The 24178-nt window shown below is 39.3% G+C and overlaps 1 long non-coding RNA gene across 1 annotated transcript; it reads right to left on the minus strand.

Moving 5' to 3' along the window:
- Window positions 1–279: 279 nt before the first annotated feature.
- Window positions 280–17865, minus strand: LOC122999502. The gene is made up of 3 exons (XR_006407743.1): window positions 17817–17865; window positions 10500–11654; window positions 280–4851 (listed from the first exon to the last, which is right to left on the minus strand). It is a non-coding gene; the product is annotated as an uncharacterized LOC122999502 (long non-coding RNA).
- Window positions 17866–24178: the final 6313 nt, after the last annotated feature.

The following is a 24178-nucleotide window of genomic DNA, read 5'->3' on the forward strand; positions in this document are numbered from 1 at the left end:
CACACATATCCTCATGTCACCAAAATGTGTTGTTTTGTGATTAAAAATGCCTGTTACTGCAGTTTATGACAGTTTCTGGAGGTGTTTATATCTCAGGACTTGTTGGCAAGATTATAAAACTGGTGATGTAAATGTATTAACCACATTCTGTATTGTATTGTATTTATTTATCCGGACAGTGTACAGTTTTTAACATAAATGACGCACTGCACCAGAGTTAGCTCAAGGCTAATTTACATCTGCAGTCCCAAACAATCAAAACATACAACAGCACAACAACAAACAGTACAAAGCAAAAAGCACACAGAAAACATTATACAGACTACAAAACTACACACGATAGCACATCACATATATCAACAATGTCAACTAGGATAGTATATAATACCTGTGATGAGTGTAAGTAAAGTGAAACCATTCACTGTGTGGAAGAAAAGAAATCAATGTACAAACTGCTGGAAGGTTTAGAAAATGATCAAGAAAACATGTGTGGTATGCTCCTTTAAATCGGTGACGACAGCTGCCCATCAGACAGCAGGGATGCCGCAGACAGGAAGTGACACTTCAGGGTTAAGAGTCTGTCTGTGTGTGTCTGGTCTCAGGTTGATGTGGTGTAACGTCCTCTCTGCAGGTCTGCAACTCAGCAGTAAAATCAATCAGGTCATCTCAGGTCTCTGTGGGTCGATCCGGAGGGTAAAATATTCTCTAATCACATCATCACCCGACACTGAGCCGCGTATGAACCAGAGCTGATGAGATTAGAGAAATTATTCTGAGATCAGTTCAGAGGCTGAGCTGCAAATTGTGACTGCAGTTTAACCACAACCTCAATTTGAATAAACACGTCTCTGCGATGTGGACGCTGAATAAATCTTAATGAATCAATAGTTCCAGTCCTGCAGGCAGCAGGGAGGAATAAACAGGAACACAGATCCGGCTTGTTAATGAAGGAAACAACAACAATGCTTCAGATCAATAACACCTGAACAAGACTGAGACTCCACAGCCATGCTAGCAGCTCTGTGAGCAGCACTGACACACAGTCGCACTTTGAGCTACAGCAGCAACAATTAGTCAATTAATTGACTAGAAAAATTGTTAATTATTTCCGTTTGAGTCATTTTTCAACATTTTATGACTCCAGGTTCTTCAATGTGAGAATTTGCTGCTTGTATTGTCGACACTACCAAACTGATATATTTAGGTTTTCTGTTTGTTGGACAAAACACAACGTGTAATGACATCACCTTGTGTTTTGAAGTGTTGTGATGGACATGTTTCAATGCTTTCTGATGTTTTATTGACCAAATGATTAACTGAGAAAACTTGTAGTTTTTGGTTCCTTCAGATGCTCTCAGCCTTCTATAAGTGTTTAGGAGTCACTTGTTAATCTACCATAATTTCTAAGAGCCTTCAGTTACGATGCTTTTGGGAAACATTTCTTCATCTTCATCATTTTAGCCTTAAGATGCTTTTGGGGAACAAGGCCCTGATCTCAAGAAGGTAATACATGCTTTTATATTGTCTCGGTTGGATTATTGTAATTCATTGTATTCTGGGTTTAAAGCCAGGAAACAAATTCACACCTTCAGCTGGTACAAAACACACCTTTCAACAAACACTACAAGACAAGATAATATCACTCCTGTTTCATCCAGAAACCAGAGAGAGTCTTAGTTCATTCCTCATCTTATTTACTTTCTCTCACACCATGAACTAACTCTCCTGTCATTCCAGATCCTTCACACCCACCTGCCCTGCAGTAACCTGTCAACTGACTCTTCCTCACTCTCCCACACACCTGTTTCCACTTCACCAATCTGCTCACTAGCATTTATACTGGCCCATTTCCCACTCATACTTTGCCAGTTTGTCTTTTGTGTCACCATCTATTTTTCTGCTAGTCTGTTATGACCTCTTGCCTTTCGTTTTAAACTCGTTTGTCGGTGCCTGCCTGTTTTTTGATCCTTGCCTGTTTTTTGACTACAAATAAAGATGAACCTTTATCTTACCTGCTCTGTCTGGTAGTCGTGCTTTTGGGTCCTTCTCTGTTCTTACACTCAGTCCTGGCTCATGACTAAAGGTTTTTGCAGTCAGCACACCTCAGCTCTGGAACTCCCGGCAACTCTGTCTCCTAGAACTTATGTTCATACACGACTAAATTGCAACAGCAAATATGTTACTATACTAGTTACTACTATAATAATACTGCTGAATCATATTTTGTCTCAACATAAAGATGGCAAACTGCAAAAATGTTGATACTGAACAGTGTTTCCCCTAGGTTGAGTGGTTTGAGACAATGTACCTGCTTGTTTTTTTTTTTTACACCAAAATACCTGCTCTAGTAGAAACTCCAGCAGTATGAAAGTGTTTGTGGTTGTGTTCAGCCTGCAGCACTTGGTTAAGGTCAGAGAAAGATCCTGGTCTCTGTTTGATACAGAGAGTCTGCAGTGACTTTAAGCTCAACATGTTTATGAACATTTAAGCCACAGCAGCATCTTTCACTAACCTGAACCGAACTTGAACACACACAGGACTCAGGATGTGAACCCGGGTCTCTGCTGTCAGAGTCCTGCATCTTGTACGGTCCAGCTCAACCTCCTCCCTCCCACTGCAGAGCCATATATAAATGTAGCTTCATTCATTCCACAAAACGTTTATGTTAACATAATCTGAACTGTCCTTCAACACCTCAGCAGGGGACACATACTGGATTTTACAACTATAATAGAGTTGTGAAGTGGGAGGCGCTAGTTCTGGCACCCTTTGTTCCAGAAGTGAAATTCCTGTTCTTAGGTTACTCACAATTTGAGCACTTTTATGGCTTGGATCAACATAAAACTCTCCACAAAAGATGTACAACTGCATTATAAAATATCTGGTGCTTTGGTAAAAAGTTGGGGTAGACGTTAACTATGACTCCCAGTGTGAACCACAGTGAAAACTGTAACCATGGCAACATGTTTTGTTTAGCAAAAAAGCGTTTTAAATTCATTACGCTCTGATTTGCGCCCATTGCTTCTTCTCCATAGCAACAGCAGTCGAAGCTCATGGGTACTGTAGTATTCTAAGCCATCCGCCAAAATCACAGAAAAAACGTGATTGCTCAGAAACGGAGTGTAAATAATGTAAACCGACGTCATAACATAAGGAGGATCGTTACATTATCAAGGAAAGTCCTGAGTTTCTATCTTCAGTAACATCGACAATCAACAGAAGACACCATAGCACACATCCTCCACACCACCCTATCTCACCTGGACAAGAAAAGGAGCTATGTTAGCTAATTGTTCATTGACTACAATTCACCATAGTTCCCTTCAGGCTTGTCACAAAGCCCAACGATCTGGGATTAAACACCTCGCTGTGCATGTGGATCCTTGACTTCCTGACAGGCAGATCAGTCGGTGACAGTAGGTGGATACACTCCCTCATCCTTAACACCGGAGCACCTCAGGGCTGCGTTTTGGGCCCCCTGCTGTACTCCCTGTACACACACGACTGTGTAGCCACTTTCGACTCCAACACCATCAAGTTTACTGACGACACAGCTATGGTGGGCCTGATCACAACAATGAAGTAGTAGAAGTAGAAGTAAAGGACCTGACCTGCTGGTGTCAGGACAACAACCCACTCCTGAATGTCAGCCGACTAAGGAGCTGATAGTGGACTTTGGGAAGAAGCAGCTACACCCCCCGTAATATCAACAGGTCCTCGGCAGAGAGGGTGGACAGCTTCAAGTACCTTGGTGTCCACATCACTGAGGGCCTGGCCTGGGCGCAGCATACTTACTCAGTGGTGAGAAAGGCAAAGCAGAGTCTGTTTCACCTCAGATGCTTAAGGAAATTCCAGGTATCCTCTCAAATACTGAGAAATTTCTACTCCTGCACCATTGAGAGTCCTGATGCAGAACATCACTGCCTGAGACGGAAACAGCATCGAACAGGACTGCAAGGCCCTCAAAAAGAGGGGTTTGTCCAGCTGAACAAACAGTAGGCGGTGCTCTACCCTCCCTAAAGGATATTTACACCAGGCGCTGCGAGAATAAGGCTGGGAGAATCATTAAAGATCCCAGAGACACAGTTAACGGCCTTTTCTCCCTGCTGCGGTCAGGAAGAAGATACCGGAGAGACCAGGCAAGCACTGAGAGGCTCAGGAAGAGCCAAACCCCCCCCCCCCCCCCCCCGTCCAATCATACACGTGTATTTTTTACTATTCCTATTCTATTTAATCTCTTTTTAATGCACAAATTGAAGGAACTGGTGGGATTACATTTCACTGTGATTGTACCTTTATATGATTACATGTGACAAATAAACTTGATCAATCAAAGAAACATATGAAATGGGAATGCAGGATGAGGAAAAACAGTTCAGGAACCAGCGGCTGCTCATAGAAATGAGGTGAAGCTCGTGTCTGGCAGGAGGAGAATCAGTGTGAATCAGAGGTTCAACACCTGAACAGTCAGACACAATGAACACACCCTGCTGTATGTGCTGCAGAGCGTCTGTGTCACTGAGTGCACTGCTGGCTTTAATGACATCACTTCCTGGCCTCCTGCCAGAAGACTGACTCTCACTCCGTCCTGACATCAGCTTTCATTTTCGGAGGCGATGACCCGCTCTAACGGGGGCGGAGTCGGCTGGTTGAGCTCCCTCGGGTGTCCATTTAAATAAATCAGCCTGTTCACGCCTCATCAGCAGCTCCTCCTTCCTGCTCCGCTCCATTTCCTCTAGCGTCCAATCACGACTGCTTTCACCCCGTTACTGCTGCTGCTACTCTGGCTTCTTCCACTTCTACTAACTCAGAGTTGAGTCAGAGGTTTACTGCTGCTGCTGATGTCAACGTCTATAAACCAGAGCAGGAAAAGTGGAAATACTCAAGTACTTATGGGTACAGAGTAAAACGTGCCAAACATTGGGTGAGAATTTGTATACTGGACTTCCATGACTCACCCAACTTATGGCACATTTTACATCACATTGATAACTATATGAGTATCTCCATTGTGCACTACTTTATACTTCTACTCCACTACATTTAATTTACTACGACACATATGCTGTGTTACACTATTTAATTATGTTTTAGCACCTTATGTTGTCTATTTGCAATTTATCTGTTGTCTGCTTTGTCCAGTCTTCCAAATTAACCTCTAGGTTTGACCATGTGACTCCAGAGTGACACAGGAGCACAGAACAGCACAGAGAAAGTAAAGAAAATCTGCAGAAGCTATTATGAGCATGTTAGCAGTTAGCTCTCCAGCTACAGCAGTTAATCAACCAGTTCTGTGAGCGTCAGTGCATCACCAAACCTCTAGATGCACCTGTTTCATGTGAACAAACGAATGTCTCTTACAGATCTGGTATCATGGTCCTGTACCTGAGTGTATTTTCATCATATCTGTGACATTTTATGCACCAAACGTTGTTTAAATTTCTCTAAATCCATCTTTCCTTACAGCCCAGATTCCCCTCTGTCCTCCAGCAGGCTGTTTCTGAAGCTATTTACATAAAATCTGCATTATTAATGAGCTCCTACTCCAACTGGCTGGCGCTGTGGCCTCTACCTTTAACCCCCAGCCAATCAGAATACGACCTAATGGATGCAGCAGCATGTTTACCTGCAGTAATGTCTGCAGCTGGAGACATAAGACAGTATATAGTGTCTACGAAGCAGAGTCTGATCCTGCTGCTGCACGGTTGATGTTTTGGTGAGATAGCGTTCAAGTTTCCTCACAAAGTAGCTTGAAGTCGTTAGCTTAGCTTAGCACAGATATATTCCTTCAGCTGAAGAATAGAAAGAGGCCATGTTTTAAAGCTTCATCCAAAGATTGAAGATGAAACAGTAGAGAATCCTGTTGTGTGCCGAGTCTGTAAAATGTGCCGAACACACACACACAACAACCACTCATCAATAACAGAGATTGTCTCTAAAAATGAATTCCAGCCTTTCCTGATGTAAATTTCCATCCTGTGGAAGGCTGTTCAGACCTTTTAGCTGCTGAACAACCAGCAACACTTCCAGTGTGCTGCTTTACTCGTCATCCAGCTTTAATGCAAACTGCAATACAATAAAGTTACGTACGCACTCTGTGACGGGCTCATGATAAAGCTTTGATTTGACTCTCTGGTATGACGTAATAACGGGTTCTGCCTCAACACCGCTTGCTCTGCAGCAAAATTTCAAATAAATTTTAAAAAGGAATAATGTTACAGCACAGCAGGCCCCACCGTCACAGCTGTTTGCACATAAAGAGGATTTAAACACAAACAGCAACAGACTCCACAAAAAATTCACCTACAACTACGACATGACCATCAGCTTCATGTGTGAAGTCACATGACTTGATTCCAACCGGCATCGTTTATCACTGTGATGAAGGTGCTACAGCCAAAAATAATCTGAGGAATAAAAACTATTTATGGACAATGTTCTCCTGCTGAGTGTAACTGATGATGAGTGTAGCAGGTAGTTAACGTGTTGAGATGGTTTTATTCTCCCTTCATTAATCAGACAGCGGCTCCGTCTCTGCTACAGTACATCCCAGTGATGCATCGCCCCGCTGGAAACCCATATAACCAGATTATCATCAACTGATAACGCCGCTGTCTTCATCCTTCACACTTCATAAATAATCATTACAGCGATAACAAAACCAATATTTATTTTCTGTATGTGGGGGAGGCTGTCGACAGGATGCTTTATACCTGCAAATAAATGAAAACGTTTCCTTTAATAACTCTCTGCAGTTTATAACATTAGTAGGTTTATTCTTTTTATTTTTTATTTTAAAGGCCCAATCAGGAACTCTTCAAACATGTAAATCAAAAAAAACAACAGCATGAGCAGCAGATCTTCCCTTATGTTGCACCACAAGTAGCATTAAGAATGTTTTTAAGCGTCGGCATATTTTACTAAATGACCCGCAGCTAGAAGATGTTTATAACAACAAACCAATGATTTATTTTACCAAAGGAAGGAACATTAAGGACACGACTGTCTTTTTTTTTTTTACAGGTGATGAAGCTTTTTATACACTCACCTGTGATCGGACGGACGAAGCTTTTTGTTTCTGGTAAAATGGGACTTTAAGCCACTAGAAACTGGAGACAAATCCCTTGTATGTATAAACATATTTGGCCATTTAAAAGCTATAATATGTAAATATTCCACATTAAAATGTCTAAAAACAACTAGACCTATGTTATATATGTTGTTGAGTTGTGTACTTACATTATCCCAAATGTTTCCAACAATGTTCAAACTCAGAGAAATCTGTAATTTAATCAAAGTAACGGACCGTTTCATTTGGTCGCCTGTCGATGGCGTCATACCTCCTCTACCAAAGAGTAGACACGCACCAGATGCATACGGCGGCGCTGTGTTTGTCCGCTACAATGGCGTCTACCAAAGAGTAACTTACACACATACAAGATAATACATCGGCGTTGTGGTTGTTCCACACAAACTGTTATAAATGGACTTTTATTCAGTTTTAAGACACATTTTCATGATAAATGTAGGTCATTTTTAACTATATCTTTTAGCCAGAAGAAGGATTTTAGTCATTGGACGTCTGGATCTTAAGTTATCAGAGAAATAAACTGGACAAACGTTAGCAGCAGCTCGGCTAACAGCCCCTCCAGGAAGTCCAGTGGTCACCAAACAGCAGCAGATATCATGAATGGCAAAACAAAAAACCGTCACTAAAAGATCGGATCAGTGAACACAGGAGCTCCATCACAAGCAGAGACATGAAACACCCGGCAGCCAGACGTTCTTCAGAGGCCAGATTGATTTTTGATTGACTTTTCTTTTTTACTGGCATTGATCAGATAAATATGGGACCCAGAGGAGGTGACTTTGACTTTCCCAGGACACAAAAAGAGACTTTCTGGCTCTATAATCTTGAATGTTTACATGATGTTTACAGGGGAATGAATGAAGATTTTAATATCAAGGTTTTTACAATTATTTAATCAAGGTTTTGCTGTTTTTGTAATAATGAGTTTAAAACATTTAAATTTAACCCTCTTAACCTTATAACCTATAATTAATTTTCTTGTGAAATTTCTGTAAATCACATTAAACCTAACAGTAGGAATTCACCTGTTTCTGGCAGAAAATCTAAAGTTTTTAGACCGACGGTTCATGTGATGTGCAGAAGTGTAATTTTCAGCCTTTTAATAAGCGTCTCATGCAGATGTGTAGCTTCGGGGGTCTGTGTCTGTCATGTTGAGCATAGTCACATTATCAAAAGCCTCCTCTGACATTTCTCCATTTCCAAACAACCCAAACCTTCATTACGAGCATCAGTGAGACGTGGAGGCGAGCCGTTAAATCAGACAGAACAAAGAGAATCACAGAGCAGATGTTGTGAAGTGTAATTGTGTGTGGGAGAGAATACCCTGGAGTTCACGTTCCTGCTGAAAACACTGCAGAGAAACTAAATATTCATCTTGTTCTTTTCAACTCGAATGTGTCATTTGAATCCCAGCAGGAGTGGATGTAGAAGAAGAAGACTGTAACCTCATTAAACTGCAGAAGAAGAGAGTCAGCGCAGCGGACGAGTGATGAGATTAAAGCTCTGCAGCAAAGAGTCATTCACGATGACATCATCATCCTGCAGGATTTGACTCCATGATGTCAGTGTGTGATGTGTTATTGGCTCGTAGTGATGAACCTACAGAGAATCATCAGTGACTCTGCAGCTCCTCTCGGCTTTACGGAGCTTTATAGTGAGTTTCAGCTCATTGTTTATCTGTCCGGCTGCAACTTAACTGTTCTGGTTCACTCTCAGCGCTCTCATAGCGTCGTTTTTCAGAGAAAAAGCTGTAAAAAGTCACTGTACACGACCTGCTCAGCACCAAACGGCAAACATTTAGCAGCTAAAGAGCCAGATATTTCCCTCAGAGCTAAAAGAGAGTGAATATTGGACTCACATTCACCAGGTGGACAGAAACACATGAATGATAATGTTGCTCCGTAACTGCTGGATGTGGAAATAAACAACTGTTTTCTAACAAGTTTAAAATGTCAGGTGTGTCAGAGATGTGTTTACTACTTGTCTCATTATGCAGAATAATAATTATTGATGCATTAATGTGTAATGACACAGCTGGTGAAGGTCGGGGTCAGTTATCTGCTTCATATACTGCTGGTTAGTCTGTGGATCTGTTGTTGCAGGAAGGTTCAGACAGGATTCAAACAGCTTCAAGCAGCAGCAGCAGTGTTGGTTTGTTAGTGTGGTTTTATCATAAATAAGACTCTGCCATCAGTGTATTTATCTTGATGATGAAAGTACTTCCTTTAACTCGTTTCCATACAGTCATATTGTTCATCATATAACGCTGTCAACATATTTACTATGTTGCAAAGGCATTATGAAAGTTATTTAAACAAAAATGTATGTAATGTATGTAATGGTGTAGTTTTAAATGCATTACATACGTCCTTTAGTAAGAAAATGATGATCATGATGCAACAGATGCAGCAGCCGCACAAAATTTTAATTAACAACTTCATTAATTCCACCCTGAATTCTGTCCAACAACACTGTTCAAATGTAATAGAAAGATCGACAATACTTCTATTATTCTATTCTATTCTAGTAATATTATAATAATAATAAATATGTATATAATTCTATTATTTTACTCTGCCACAGACACGAGAGACTGATAGACAAGACACATAAATGTGGGATTTACCTTCTGCTTTAATGGAAGTGTTTCACTTTTACGAGGACGAGGACTCTCTTCTGCTTGGATTAAAAGTATCTCAGGGAAACTTTCCCAACAGGACGAACGTCAGAGTGTGTTTCCTTTAAAGTCTTTTTCAAAAACAGGTTGTCTTATGCTCAGACAAATATGGTATTTTCTGTTTCACTGCAACTTCTTTATGTTTTATATTTTGCTGTAAAATGAGGGCCTATGAAATATATCTCTCTACTTTAAAGTGGACACATATTCTGCACATCTCCACATGTATATTTATACTCTGGGGCTCTACTGGAATAACTTTGCATGATTTACAGTGAAAACTCCTTATTTAACTTCTACTGTACTGGCTGTTTGTGCAGCTCCTCAGTTCAGCCTCTGTCTGAAACAGGCCGTTTGAGCTCCTGTCTCTTTAGAGGGAATTTTTCTAACATATTTCCTATAAATGCAGCCATTGTGGCTCAATGTGTCATGCTGATTTTGCGCTCTCCAGCTCCGTTATAGAGATTCAGGGGGGGGCAAGCAGCTGAGACTCCTACAACTCTCCAAATAAACACGAATTTTACACGAATTGCTTCAAAAGTTTGTTTCTGTGTCTGATCTGATCTCTAGTTTTGGAACTTTGACCGTGTTCAACGTCTGACATCAGAACAGGATATAAATGACCAGAGAGCAGAATACGTCCCTCTAATGTGTGTCACACCACATACTGCTGATGTTAAGATGTTCTCTGTGTTTCTAAGATTAAGAGTGTTGGTAGAAACATGTCCTGACCTGGATCATTATGAGGAATCTGTTCTCTCTCAGCAGTCGAGTCTCTTTTATGTTTGAGACCATAAACACACTCCACGCCTCGATGCCTCGTGTGTGCGTTTCTTTCTTCTTCTTTGGTGTGTTTGCAGAGTGAGTGCTGCTGCTTTCTCATGTTAATCTCTGAGCTCGGGCAGCGGCTGCAGCTGCCTGCTGCTTTATCGCTGCTGCTCTCATCAAGCTCCTCTGTTTGCCAGCAGCCGTCGGCCCCATAATCAGGTTAAAGAGCCATGGACCACCGGGGGCCCCGGAGTCTGACCCCGCTGCTGCTGACAGGAGGCCGCCAGCACCCAGAATGCAATTTCACGGAGAGGATTCACTGCTGCTGCTTTAATTATTCCTTCTTTTCTCCTCTTTCTTTCATCTTTCCTTTGTTTGTCCTTTTCTGTAACCTCCTCTTTTCCTCCTGCCCTCCTTTCTTAATGTAATATTAACTTTTTTATTATAAATACTTAATGTCAGAGACAATATATATAACTTACAACTTAGCCTACATAACCCGCACACCTAAAAGTAAAGACAAATTATTTATAAAGCACATTGTTCTGTTGACCAAAGTGTTTTAAAGAGAAAATGAAAATTCAAATTAAAAAATAGGTCAAGAAATAATAAAAATAAATAATTGGTCTAGTTTGGATCTTGTATCAGACACACAATGAAAAAGAAGAAAAGGAGACATGGTTTAACAAGCAGCCAGCTAACGTTAGCTTGGCTCCGGTGACTGCACACAACTGATTCCTGAATGTCGCCTTACCAGCGGCTAACGTTAGCAAGCCAGCTAACGTTAGCAAGCCAGCTAACGTTAGCAAGCCAGCTAATAACACGATTAGAGAGCTGGAGTCAATCCAGAACTTTTAGATTCTGTTCCAGAAGTAAGAAAATCTCATTAAAATGTGTAACTGTGCTAATAACTAAAAATCCAGCTTTGGATCAGAACCGTTCTCAATATTATGTTATGTAATATCGTTGTATGTAATATTCATGTTTTTTTATCAGTCTTTAATGAACATCATTACCCAGAAGTCCTAGAGGTTTGTGGGCTAGTGAGTTCAGACATGTCTGTAGTAACTGCAGGACAGAGAGGAGCAAACACTGTACAAGTCTTTACCAAGCAGCAACCTCCGGAGCTGAAATATGAAGCCAAAAACTGCAGTTCCTTGAACGGCCACTTGAGGCTCCAAAAGTGAGTCAATCCCCATAGACCCCCATGTTAAAATGTCCAACTTTACAGCAGAAATAAACATGTTTACAGTCTGGTACAAACAACGGTTTTGGTCTCTGTAGCTAATTTCCTCTTTCATGACAACTGTACGGGGGGTGAATTTTTTTATAACTTACCCATTTAAATTTTATTAAGCTGTAAAGTTCTGCATAATGAAGGACATGGCTGCTTTGAGTGACAGGTCCACCAGCCGCTAGGTGGCTCGTTTCAGCCATTCGGCCCGCCTCTTTGCCCATTTTTGATTGGCTGGGAGTTAGGCAGCGTCACGCACTGCCAAGATGGCGACGGCCAAACCGCTCTTCAGAAACCAACGGGTGACGTCACGGTAACTACATCCATGTTTTTATACAGTCTATGGTCTTTACGCAGCACAGATTACAACAACAATGACAGGTGAGTTTTATGGATATGGACAAAACCACATGACGGTGATGTAAGTAATTGTGCTGCTGTTGTATTTCTTTTAAAGGTCAATTCATGTTTTTTGTGTCCAGCTGTGGTCTTGCGCACACACTTGCAGTTCCATTCATGCTTTTTTTGGAGGTCTGCAGATACAAACACATTCCACATTTACCAGCTTGTAAACAGGGCTGCAGCGTGATAACTTTCAAGAGTTATAGAGTAAAATCCACTCTGAGTATTACAAACCATCATGCAGTGCTTTTCTAACATATTACACTATTTAACAGATAACATACATCATGATGTAAATCATAACGTAATGACTTCGTATGACTCCTGAAGTCAGACTTTACATTTCGGCTCATATTTAACAGCTCTTCTGTGAACTAAGTTAAATAAACTAAAGTAAGATGTGTAACGTTTGACATTCTGAAACACCGTCAGTCAGCACGTCAACGCAATTTTTAGAATGTGATTTCATTAAATCAGAGTTCTGCTTTCAGGAGAACTGAGTGAATTGTCAAATGTCTGTTTGATAAGTTAATTTTCATTTTAAATAACTGACGGCGAGGCAAATATAGTCTTTAACCGCTTCCTACTGTCGGAGGAAAATCTCTGTTAACGTATTGTTAATGAATAGAGCTTACTAGTAAACATCTACTAACTCATTCTGCAAACATTTAACATAATTCAGTATTAATTTTAGCTCCATGTAAAGTGAATAAACATGATGTTTCCCAAATAATGCTCGTCTGCCTTAACTACACAGTTTACACATTTTTGTAACTGCTGATTTATTAAATCGCCGTTCCACTGAGTGAAACATGACACCGAATTTAGCAGAAGACCACAGTAATATATGAAAAGTCTGTTTTGTCAGGTAATAATGTAAGGGGTACAGCTGGATAGTGTTTAATTTTAGTACCTGCTTGTACTAATCACCTGCATTCTCTCTCCTGCCTCCTGAGTCTGCTGGCGAGCCGCAAACGGCACAGCTGTGGTGAATTGGCGTAATCAGCAGACCAGTCGGTGTCTTCTACAAAAACACTGCCAGCGTTTTAGTCGGGAGTTCCAGAGCGACTGAGACGGAGGCTGTAGTGTAATCCTGGGCATAATTCTGATTCGGTTGTGGGGCACTGTTGTGCTTGTGATTCTGTGAATTAGGGGACACTAAGTAGCAGAGAGAGAATCCTGCATTTAGTCTCTCGGCCGAACCGCTCTGGGACACTTTCCCATTTAACTGCATGCACACATTTTAATGTACTGTTGGTGTTTTTACTGTGATAATTTAAAACTAGCCCAGCTTCCCCACTCTGTTGGGTTACCATTTTTATTCTGTTTGGATTAACCTATTTATTAAGGAACATTTAGTAGCTATGCTGCTGTTTTATCATTGGATGTGTGTGATGTGAACTCTGCTGTTTTAAGACTGTGTTATTTTAAGTAGCGCTCACTGTGTATAGAACAGGGCATTTTATTATGGATCCTTGTTAGAGAATTATAGAGATAAATTGTTTTAACAATTTATCCTGGTGTGCTGTCTGCTCTTTCTCTTACTGGGGTGCTCTACCAAAGGTACAAATTGCACTATTTCTGTAAAGGGGCTTGCCCCTATTACAATAAACATTATCAGTGTCTGATAACCAATAATGATGCACTGCCATTATTTATGGTTAGGCATTCATATATTACTGTATTTTGACGTGCTTGTTAAAAAGTAATGTTTTATGGTGTGACAATGCTGTGGTTAAGTCTGGTGAGGTTTAGGCAGAAAAACCACTTGGTTAGGGAAAGATCATGGTTTGGGTTAAAATGATTGCATGAGTGTATATTTTGGGAGCAGTGTGCCTTTGGAACAGTTGGCTTTTGTTTTCAGGATAACTGAGAGAGCTGTTGTGTCATGCTAGCACTAGCATGTTAGCAGTTAGCTCAGCAGTTACAAGAGTTAGTTATCAACTAGATCTGTGGGTCGTCATTATTTCGACCAGCAACTGGATCTAAAAAAGGATCTAACTGTGGACTTCATGCTTTCAGACTTTCTTTTGTGCCACATAAGTATAACGACAAAGGCTGCTTTACAGTTAATTTCACTCCTTTACTATCAGAATGAGAAGCTAACTGTATCTGTGAAAACTCTGCTAAGTGTAATAAAAATCCAAAAAAGGCTGACAAAGAGTATAACTGGCTGTGGAAAAAATAGAGCACATTGGCTGACTAACGTTTAATGTTAGCATTGAGTTGGATCCTTACTTTATGCTATCAGCAGTCAGCTAATATGCAGTTAAAATTAGCTTGTTATATTTGGTGGTTTTGTGTTTGTCAGTGAAGTAAAGGCAGAATGAGTTTCTTTTATGGTTAATTGAACTCTTTTTTTTTTGCTAAGTATGAGAAGCTAACAGACACTTGTAGCCAACACTAGCATTTCTACATTAACAAAGTGTGGAAAAAATAACTAACTTAACTTTATGCTAACATTAAAAAGTCAGCTAATATGCTGTAAAGATTAGCTTGTTACATTTGGTCATTTTGTGTTTGTCAGTGAAATAACGACACTGTTACGTTTTTAGCCTGAGCAGGAACATGTAAAAAATAAAAATTTTAATTTCTATATTTTGTGTAGGTTTTGAAGGCAGTGTGAGTTTAGGCACATAATTCACTAAAATCAAACTCTGTCACTCACAACACAGGAGGTTTTCAGTTTTTAGTTTAATTGGTGTGGATATACTAACAATCTGTTCCATATAAATATTAGCTTCTCCAACAGGCTAACATCAGCTGAACGTTATGTAACATCAACCAGGTTGTATTTTTTAGATAATTTAGTATTTCTTTTATATCTAACAGGCTACAAGACAGAATATTTTGCTAGTTAATCTGACAAATGCTGCCTTCAGATGGAACTCGTGACCTTGTGATGACGACATGGGAAGTCACGTACATGACATGCTTGATGTTCAAGTGGTTAAGTTGTGAGAACACGACTGCTAGACAACATGGACGCCAAAAGACTCCTCGTTGTTCTCGTCATTAATATTGATGTTACTGTCACCGTCTAGAAGCCACTGAGGCTAACAATTTAGCTGGCTAGCAAGTGGGTAACGTAATGCAGGAAATGCAAAGGTATAATGAGGCCGCTGGGAATATCAACATTATCCTCAGACACATTATGTGTAACTTTATGAACGAGATTTCCGCACACTTAGATCTATGCCGCAGACATATTATAACTAAGAAAAACTCTATATGACTAAAATTAGTCATATGGTGGTCAATGGTGGTGCCTCCACCATTTCTGAAGACGTCAACAACAAAACTCATGAACTTTCAGAGAATTAGTGAATACCACAAGAGGGGGGTGTTCATATAGACTCTTCTGATGAACACAGTAAACACAAACCCATTTGAAGTCAGCAAAAAAAAAAACAATTAACACTAATGGAAGTGGGGATGGTGTGAGAGGGAGATCTGATTGTTCCTCGTTGCTGAGATGTTTTTGTTCTGAAATATCAGCTTATATCCCATCAAAACCTGCCGCTGTCAAAGCATGTTTAGCACTTTTATATGCAAATGCTCGCATACACAATAAAAAAAATAAAAGAAATAGAACATTTTCTCATTACAAACCAAATCATTAATTGATTAAATGTAACTGCTGATACTAATTTTTAAAGCTTTCGTCCACCTGCATGCAGTTTGAACTCATTTCTCTCCAGAGTATAACGAGCTGATCCTCAAACAAAGCTTAAACTTTATTCACCTTTTGTATTATGCTCAGAAGGCGTCTCTGATGAATGACGAGACACATTATTCCTAAACACTCGGCTGCTCTCTGCCACACAAAGCACCTCTCCATTATAAATGACTCTCTGAATGTGTAATTATACCAAACCCGGGCCGAGGGGCTCGGAGCTAACAAACACCAGCCCAGCAGACAGCAGCATGTCAGACACGTTATTATTTTACAATTAGTTTGTTCATTTTTATTGGTGCGGGAAGAATGTTTAATAATGATGCAGTCTGAGAGGAGGAGGGGCCGTCGAAGAGAAGATAATGAACACAATGCTTCTTCTGAATAGACGCTTAATTAACTCAATGAGAATCATTAACACTTTCACTCAGGGTCCACATGTGTGTTGCTGAGATAAAGAAGCACAATATTCACACCAATAACACTGAATTAATGTTATTTATGGTGCAGCACAGAGGTTCAGATGGAGACAGAAGAGACGAGGGTTTCCATAACACCGCGGCCAGGAGAATTAAATAAACTGTAACGTCTCTGAGGGAAAAATTTGTTAAAGTGCAATAAATACAACATTTACAATTCACAGAAACAAAACAATACAGAAGACAGTAAAAAACAAAACAACTTATGAGGAGATCCACCATCTATATGAACTCTTAAATGTGACTATTTCTTCATGTTACACATCTGTTTCATTTTTTATCCGAAACTGATACAAACAACAATTTTCGAATGGTTGTTCTGCAGCAACTCTCATATCATAAGAAATTTGCCTTGGACATCATAGTGTCTGTAGTATAAAATCACAGCAAAACAACGATAAAACCACAACAAATACATTCATTCATCAATTGCACGTGCCCATCTACAATAGAGAAAGTCTTCCTGAGCGGAGGAGCTGATCTGAGATGACAAAGTGTCTTTGAACACATCGACAGCGAGCGTTAACAGCAATCCCTTAAAGTAAACCAGTCATAATTCCTCTATCGTTAGAACATAAACAGATGTCATTGTTGGGTATCGGCTGAAATGACTGATGCTGTTGTTTTTCTTGGGAGGACTGTCTTGTAATTTACTAACCCCTGAAATAGATTTCGAGTGAAGTTACTTTGTGTTGTCTGGGGGATAAATGTTTGTTAGCAGCACTAACTGTGTCTGGATTAACTGTGAAGCTGATGGATCTGTGTAGTAACATGACTAATGAAACAAACCCAGAGCTCTAATTAAAGACAAACACACGTCTGTCTGTTGACTCGTCTGCAATTAAACCCATTAACAGCTGCTAAACACTTCAGACTGTTTCCCAAAAACACTGAACTGTACTGTGAATCTATTCCTGTGTGTTAAAATGTACTTTCAACAATAGAAAATTAATATTTAAAACTTTAAATGTCAAATACCTAGAGCTTTAACAATCAATTATTCACAATTATTCTTCAGTCCCATTCAGTATGGATGAACGTCACAGGGGGAACTCATGGTTCTAGACAGCATTTAACCACAGGTAAATGACAGGATCTGGTCTGTAATAGACATGGACGTTCAGCAGGACAAAGCCAAAAGAGAAAGAGTCAAAAAACCTTCTTGGTCATAACTCAGTCAGATCTGAACACTCAGACATGAAACACATACTGATATCATTCAGTGTGACTTACACTTCCTGAGGATCATTATCTATGATGTCCATCACCAATAAACCTCTGCAAACATTCACTTAGAAACCAGAGAAAAAGACGCTGCTGAACTTGCCTGAGAATCATCACATTTTTAAGTCTTCTTCAGTATCATTTAATCCAGTGATAGTTGTCTGTCCATCATGTTACACTGCAAACAGGAGCGGCTAACAGCTGATTCATGACTTTTTTTTTTTTTTTTTTACACTTTATTTGATTGTATGATACCAAGCAGCAACCTCTGGGGCTGAAAAATGAAGCCAATGCGGAGGTGCTTAAAAACCTGCATTCTCTCTAACGGCCAGCAGGGGGCGACTCCACTGGCTGCAAAAAGAAGTCCGATTGTATGGAAGTCTATGAGAAAATGACCCTACTTCTCTCTTGATTTATTACCTCAGTGAACTGTTTCCTAATGCGTTTATGGTCTCAATCGCTAGTTTCAAGTCTTCTTTAATACAGCATGATGATCATTTTGTAAATTATGGTCCCATTTAATTTAAATTTGACGATAAAGCACTGTATGTTTTAGGGTGTGACTACGTTGTGATTGACAAGTCGCTACCCTGGCGATAACGTTGCTTACGTAACGTAACCACTGCGTACAGACGTAGCTGCTGCTGTTTCACAGTGTGTTTTCAGTACAGTAAAGTTAGTTGTAACATTGTTGTCGCCTAAAAACAGTCTTGTTCAGCATTTGGTTGTAATAAAAGACCCATCAATGAGTCGGATGATCAGTTTTTCCGGTGAGTACATTTTGTTTTAATGGTTTTAGGCTTGTTTTTCGCTAGTGAAAATTAGCATCAGCATTAGCATGATCACTGTTAACCATAGATTGTAAATGCACCGTGCTAACCACGTTAGCAGCTAGTGCTATGGTCAGCTCCACCCTCTCGTCCAAATATGGACACTTCTGGCTCCAAAAATCAAACATGGCGACGACCAAATCCAAGGGTGACGTCACGGTGACTACGTCCATATTTATATACAGTCTATGTACGATACACATGATTGTAGGAGCAACAATGCATTCCCAGAGAAAAGAAACAAATTACAACAGCAAGCCTACAATAACCATACACAATAAATAAATACATAAACATAAAAATGAAATTAAACAGAATAAATTTACATTCCAGGAGTCAATAGATCAAATTTCCATTTGAAATTAGCTAAATAACTAAAAGTAATCATTGTACCATAAATCATTTACATATTGAGACCTAATCAACAAAACAGACAGATGACTAACGAGGCGGCAAATATTTAAATAAATAAGCCAAACACAAAATCTTGTTCAAAATACAAGAAACTGAGAACATTCAGCAGACTTTTAGTGGAGACTGTTTGATAAAATGTGAACAAATGTGATGTGTCTGATAGAGAACAGCAGCACATCTGATGAGCTTTAATGTGCTCTTTTATTGTTTCTGTCGTCATATTGGTTCAAACAGGCTGATATGTTGGTGTTAGCATGTTTCCATCTGTCAGATTAGCAACAACATTTCTATAGAAGAAGGAAAATTATCAGGATTTATCCTCTGAGAAGCAGGAGAGTCTAGAAAATCATCATATGACAGTGTAAACAAAAATATATTGAATGAAATAGATTAAATCAGTAAAAATAATGATGATGATGATGAAGTAGGTCATGCTGGTGGCGCCATGGTGACCAAGCCACCTGGCTAACAGCAACCTGTTAGCATTGCTAATGGCTATTATTGGAAACAGTGACCTTTGACCCCCAGTAGTGGCCCTTCACACAGCAGATGGGTCCCAAACACACACACTCGAGTGCTTTCACAGTTTGTAGTTCTTCAGTGTTTTGTTCAGACGCAGAGCCGCCTCAGACACGGAGCATTCTGATTGGCTGAGTCTGACCTCAGTGGGCGGAGCCAAAGATATACTTAAATACTTGAAGACTGAAGAGAGAGTGGAAACAGCAGGAGAGGAACTACTTGATTTTCAGACATAATGAGATGGAAAACATTTCCTGACATTAAAATAAAGTGAGACCACAGAAAAAGACAAGAGCTGCTCTTTAATATCATATATGTAGAACATCTATACATTTATATACTATATATTTTCAGACTCATTTTTTGCAGTAATTGCAGTAATTTATTTTACTATAATTATTGCACCTTCCATAATACTTATGTACCTTTACTGCATTATGAGCTTGATGTAGTTAAAGTATTGCAGTAAAAGTACATAAGTATTATGAGCTTGATGTAGTTAAAGTATTGCAGTAAAAGTACATAAGTATTATGAGCTTGATGTAGTTAAAGTATTGCAGTAAAAGTACATAAGTATTATGAGCTTGATGTAGTTAAAGTATTGCAGTAAAAGTACATAAGTATTATGAGCTTGATGTAGTTAAAGTATTGCAGTAAAAGTACATAAGTATTATGAGCTTGATGTAGTTAAAGTATTGCAGTAAAAGTAGTGGTTTGGTCCCTCTGACTGATATATTATTATATATGACATCATTAGATTATTAATAGTGAAGCATCAGTGTTAGAGCAGCATGTTACTGTTGTAGCTGCTGGAGGTGGAGCTAGTTTACACTACTTTATATACAGTTAGCTAGTTTAGTCCAGTGGTTCCCAACCTAGGGGTCGGGCCCCTCCAAAGGGTCAGCAGATAAATCTGAGGGGTGGTGAGATGATTAATGGGAGAGGAAAGAAGAAAAAACAAAGTTCTGATACACAAATCTGTTTTCAGTTTTTGGACTTTTTCTCTAATCTTTGATTTTTGCTGAAATATTGGATCATTTGAACATTTATTGAAATGAAAGCATGTGAGAAGTTTAGAGGGAAAAATCACTATTTGGTGGAGCTGTTAACAACTCATAGACATGTGAAATGTGACCCCGACTACACACTGCTTTTTGTAAGACGTCAAAAGACAAAAAGGTTGGAAACCACTGGTTTCATCTTTAACAATGTGTTGTATTTTAAAAGCTTGTTATATTATCCATTGTGTCAAATCTTCATCTGAAAAGTAACTAAAGCTGTCAAATAAATGTAGTGGAGTAGAAAGTACAATATTTCCCTCTGAAATGTAGAAAGTAGCATCACATGGAAATACTCAAGTAAAGTACAAGTACCTCTAACTGTACTTAAGTACAGTACTTGAATAATGTACTCAGTTACTTTCCACCACTGCTTTTACTTTTTCTGTACCGGACTGTTTATTCTCAGGATTGTTCAGCTTTTCATTTAGTAAAGACTTTAATTGAAGAGTGAAAAAAGCTTGTTAGCTTCGTCTCTAATGAGATGATAATTTCACAGTTTATTAAAAAGACGTATTTGTAGCTTGGACTCCTGTCTCATAACTGTGTGTAAACATCTCTGTTGTGGAGCAGTTTATAGAGGAGAACCGGGTCGAAAGTAACACCTTGCAGATAAACGTGCTTTTATAAAACTACGCTCATGTGCACTGAATTCCACATTGTTTTCTACCATTAAATTAAAAAAATGGGACAAAGCAAAAAACAAACTCTGCTCACCTTTTTTTGTATTTGTTTAACAAATGTGTTGGCAACATTTCAAGAGATGAAATGATTATATGCAATGTCAACCTTTCAAATGGGACACATTAAAGAAATCTACAACAAAATGAATATTATGATGTTCCAAACAGCTGTGGACATACCAGTCCTTAGTAGCGAAACGATGCCTTGTGAGTTCCTCATCTGAGGTTTTGAGGTGGATTTCTTCCTCCTGCTGCTCTCAGCAAACTGATGTAACATCAAAATTTACAACTTGACTATGTGTGAAGGAAGGTCAAATACTGGTGTTCGCTATTCATTAGCCAATCAGCATGCAGGAAACCAGAGAGGGGAGATACAGGGTAAGTTACAGATTCATAAATACTCATAAATACACTGTTTTCACTCTTGTAGACAGTCTCAGTGCTTCTCTGAGGTGTTGAAGTAGCTGTGTAGGTAAAAAGTAAATGTAAACAGACCTGAATCATGTGATTTAAACGTCACTGAAGAGCTGAAAACATCAGATGTGTGTGGAGCGATGATGAGGAGACTGTAACCTTCCTCACATCAATACATGAAACAAACAGAAACGTCATGTTTTCATCACGTTTCCGACACGGTTTTCCATCGTTTGAGCTTTGACTGACGCTCTTTTAATCACGTCACCTACTCGTGTGTTCTTCTTCTGCAACGGTTTGAGTTTGGTAAACTGATTACAGCAGTTCAGTTTAAATTAATCAATTTCTGTCCAAAGTTTAGTGTAGTTTTTCCACATAATTAGACTAAATTACCATTTTGTTGACATTGTGTTCATGTTAGCTGATTTCTTGTTGGGACCCAAATGATAGCAAGTAACATGTTATAACCAACGCCTGCTATCTTGGATGGAAACAAGCGTTCATTCACTTTTTTTTTGAAGATTTTCTGGTAATTTGGTTAATTTTTACTAAATTTGGATGGAAACGTCACTTGTTTCTTAAACTCCAGAATTAAACTCCAAATACTGAAATTTGTGACCTGACGATCAAAACAAGTGTTTTTTAAAAGCTTTTTCATATATTTTTTTTCTTTTTTTGGGGGAAACTTTAAACTTTTAAGGTCACAAAATGATCATTTTAGTTTTTCCACATCAGATTTCATGTGTAAAAAGTGTGAAAAAGTGTGTTGATAAATCACATCATGGAGCAGAGAGAGTTTAGTTTAAATCTTCAGGGAGCAGACCCCCCCCCCCCCCCACCTCTCTCTCTCTCTCTCTCTCTCTCTCTCTGGACCCCCGCCATCTGCCACAGCTGTCGCTCGCCCCAACCGCCACTTTAATTGACAATGAACCCAAAGGCGCGGCGATAATTACAGCCGGCCGCTTGGCAACTTCGCCGGGTTTCAATTCCTCCCTTTCAGGATTCATCAGGCCCCATCTGCCGGGACCCGAGTCTGGCATCTGCCTCCTCCTCCTCCTCCTCTTTACCCCCCCACCCCCCCACCCACCCACCCTCCACCTCGGCCTGCTGGGGGTTTTGTGTTGGTGCTTATTAGCGAGCTGGCCTGTAACCCTCAGAGGTGAACCCGCCCCGAGCAGAGGGACTCCGACTGTTTGTTCAGTCACAGAAAGTCGCTGATAAAGAAAAGGCTCCTTGTGGTTTCCTCGTTTTCTTTCTCCTCCTCCTTTTCTTCCTCTCTCCTTTCTTCACATCCTTCCTCTTTTCTCTTTTTTTTGTCTTCCTTTAAGAGAAGCGGAGCAGCTTCATCAGCCCGCTGTGTCTATGAGCTATTTGTAAGAACACATGAACACTGCAAAAAAAAGATTTATTTTTATTCTGCTACCTAAGTTTTATATTCTTCTCTAGAAGGTTTCATGTAGTTTAAACTGTGAACACTTGCACCCCATCAATATCTATACTATATGTATATATTTAGATATAAAATAATATTGTCATTCACCTAAAATATATATATTTCACTTACTTTGTGTGTGTTTTGATTGTTATGCACAACGAGTATAAATCAAATTGTTGCAACAGAATCAAGAATGAAACACTTTTCAGTTTTATATTTTAGAAAATTCTTGAAACAAGCCGATTTTTATTGAAATCAGGAGAAATATTCAGACTGCATTAGTTTAATTTTTTTATTATTTGAAAAAGCGATGATTGATAAAGATAATTTCTTTAAAAAATAAATCAAATATACACTCAAGCACTTTATTTGCAGCCCAATATACTGTAATCCAACACAACAGCTCTGACATAAATTCTATTTTTATTAAGCTTTATGCATTTTCAGTTTTTGTTGACATCAATATAATGCACTCCAGTCCTCCACCAGCACCGCTACGACCTCAATAATAAACATAAAGTTAAATTACAACCTTTCTGACAATGTCAACAAAAACTGAACATGTATAATCTTTGTAGAAGTAGAATTTATGGCAGAGCTGTTGTGTTGGATTACATTAGATTGTTATTAGAAAGTTTAGTGTTAAAGTTAACCAGATAAATATTTAACAAACAAACCAATTAGTTTTCATCACTGAAGTCTTTTTTTTCTTGCAAAGACAAAAACATTCTGTTAGAAAACACCTCTGATGAAGAATAAATCTTGTTTTATCGGCTTGTTAAAGTCTGTTTTCGAGTATTGAATGTGCTCGTTGTTGCCCCTTGTGGCCAATAAATGAACAAACACTCACTACTCACTACTGCAGTTCTTACTGTTTCAGAGGGTGTTTTCTGCCCTCCAGCCTTCATTGGAAGTGTTTTAAACACATCGAGCTTCATGTTAAGAACATCTTCTCCTAAACCTCTCTGACTTTTTTCTCTGTGAGGTTTGTTCCAACAAACTCTTTCTCTGTTTTCAGCCTGATGAACGTCTCCTGTTCACGATGAGCTGCTGGCGACGTGTTCTGCACCGTTTCATTCACAGAAATGTTCCCGAGGAATGAAAAGAAGTATCAGCGGATATATTTATCAAGTCTAAAACAGTGAAGAAAACTTTTCCGCAACTTTAAGAAAAGTTTTAAAGGTGTAGGATTTAGTGGCGTCTAGTTGCGACCCCCCCCCCCCCCCCCCCCCCCAAGCCTGTTGGAGACATACGGTGCTCTCTAGAACATGTTTA

Source organism: Thunnus albacares, chromosome 16 (assembly GCF_914725855.1).
Source record: "Thunnus albacares chromosome 16, fThuAlb1.1, whole genome shotgun sequence".
In the NCBI taxonomy this organism is placed as follows: Eukaryota; Metazoa; Chordata; class Actinopteri; order Scombriformes; family Scombridae; genus Thunnus; species Thunnus albacares.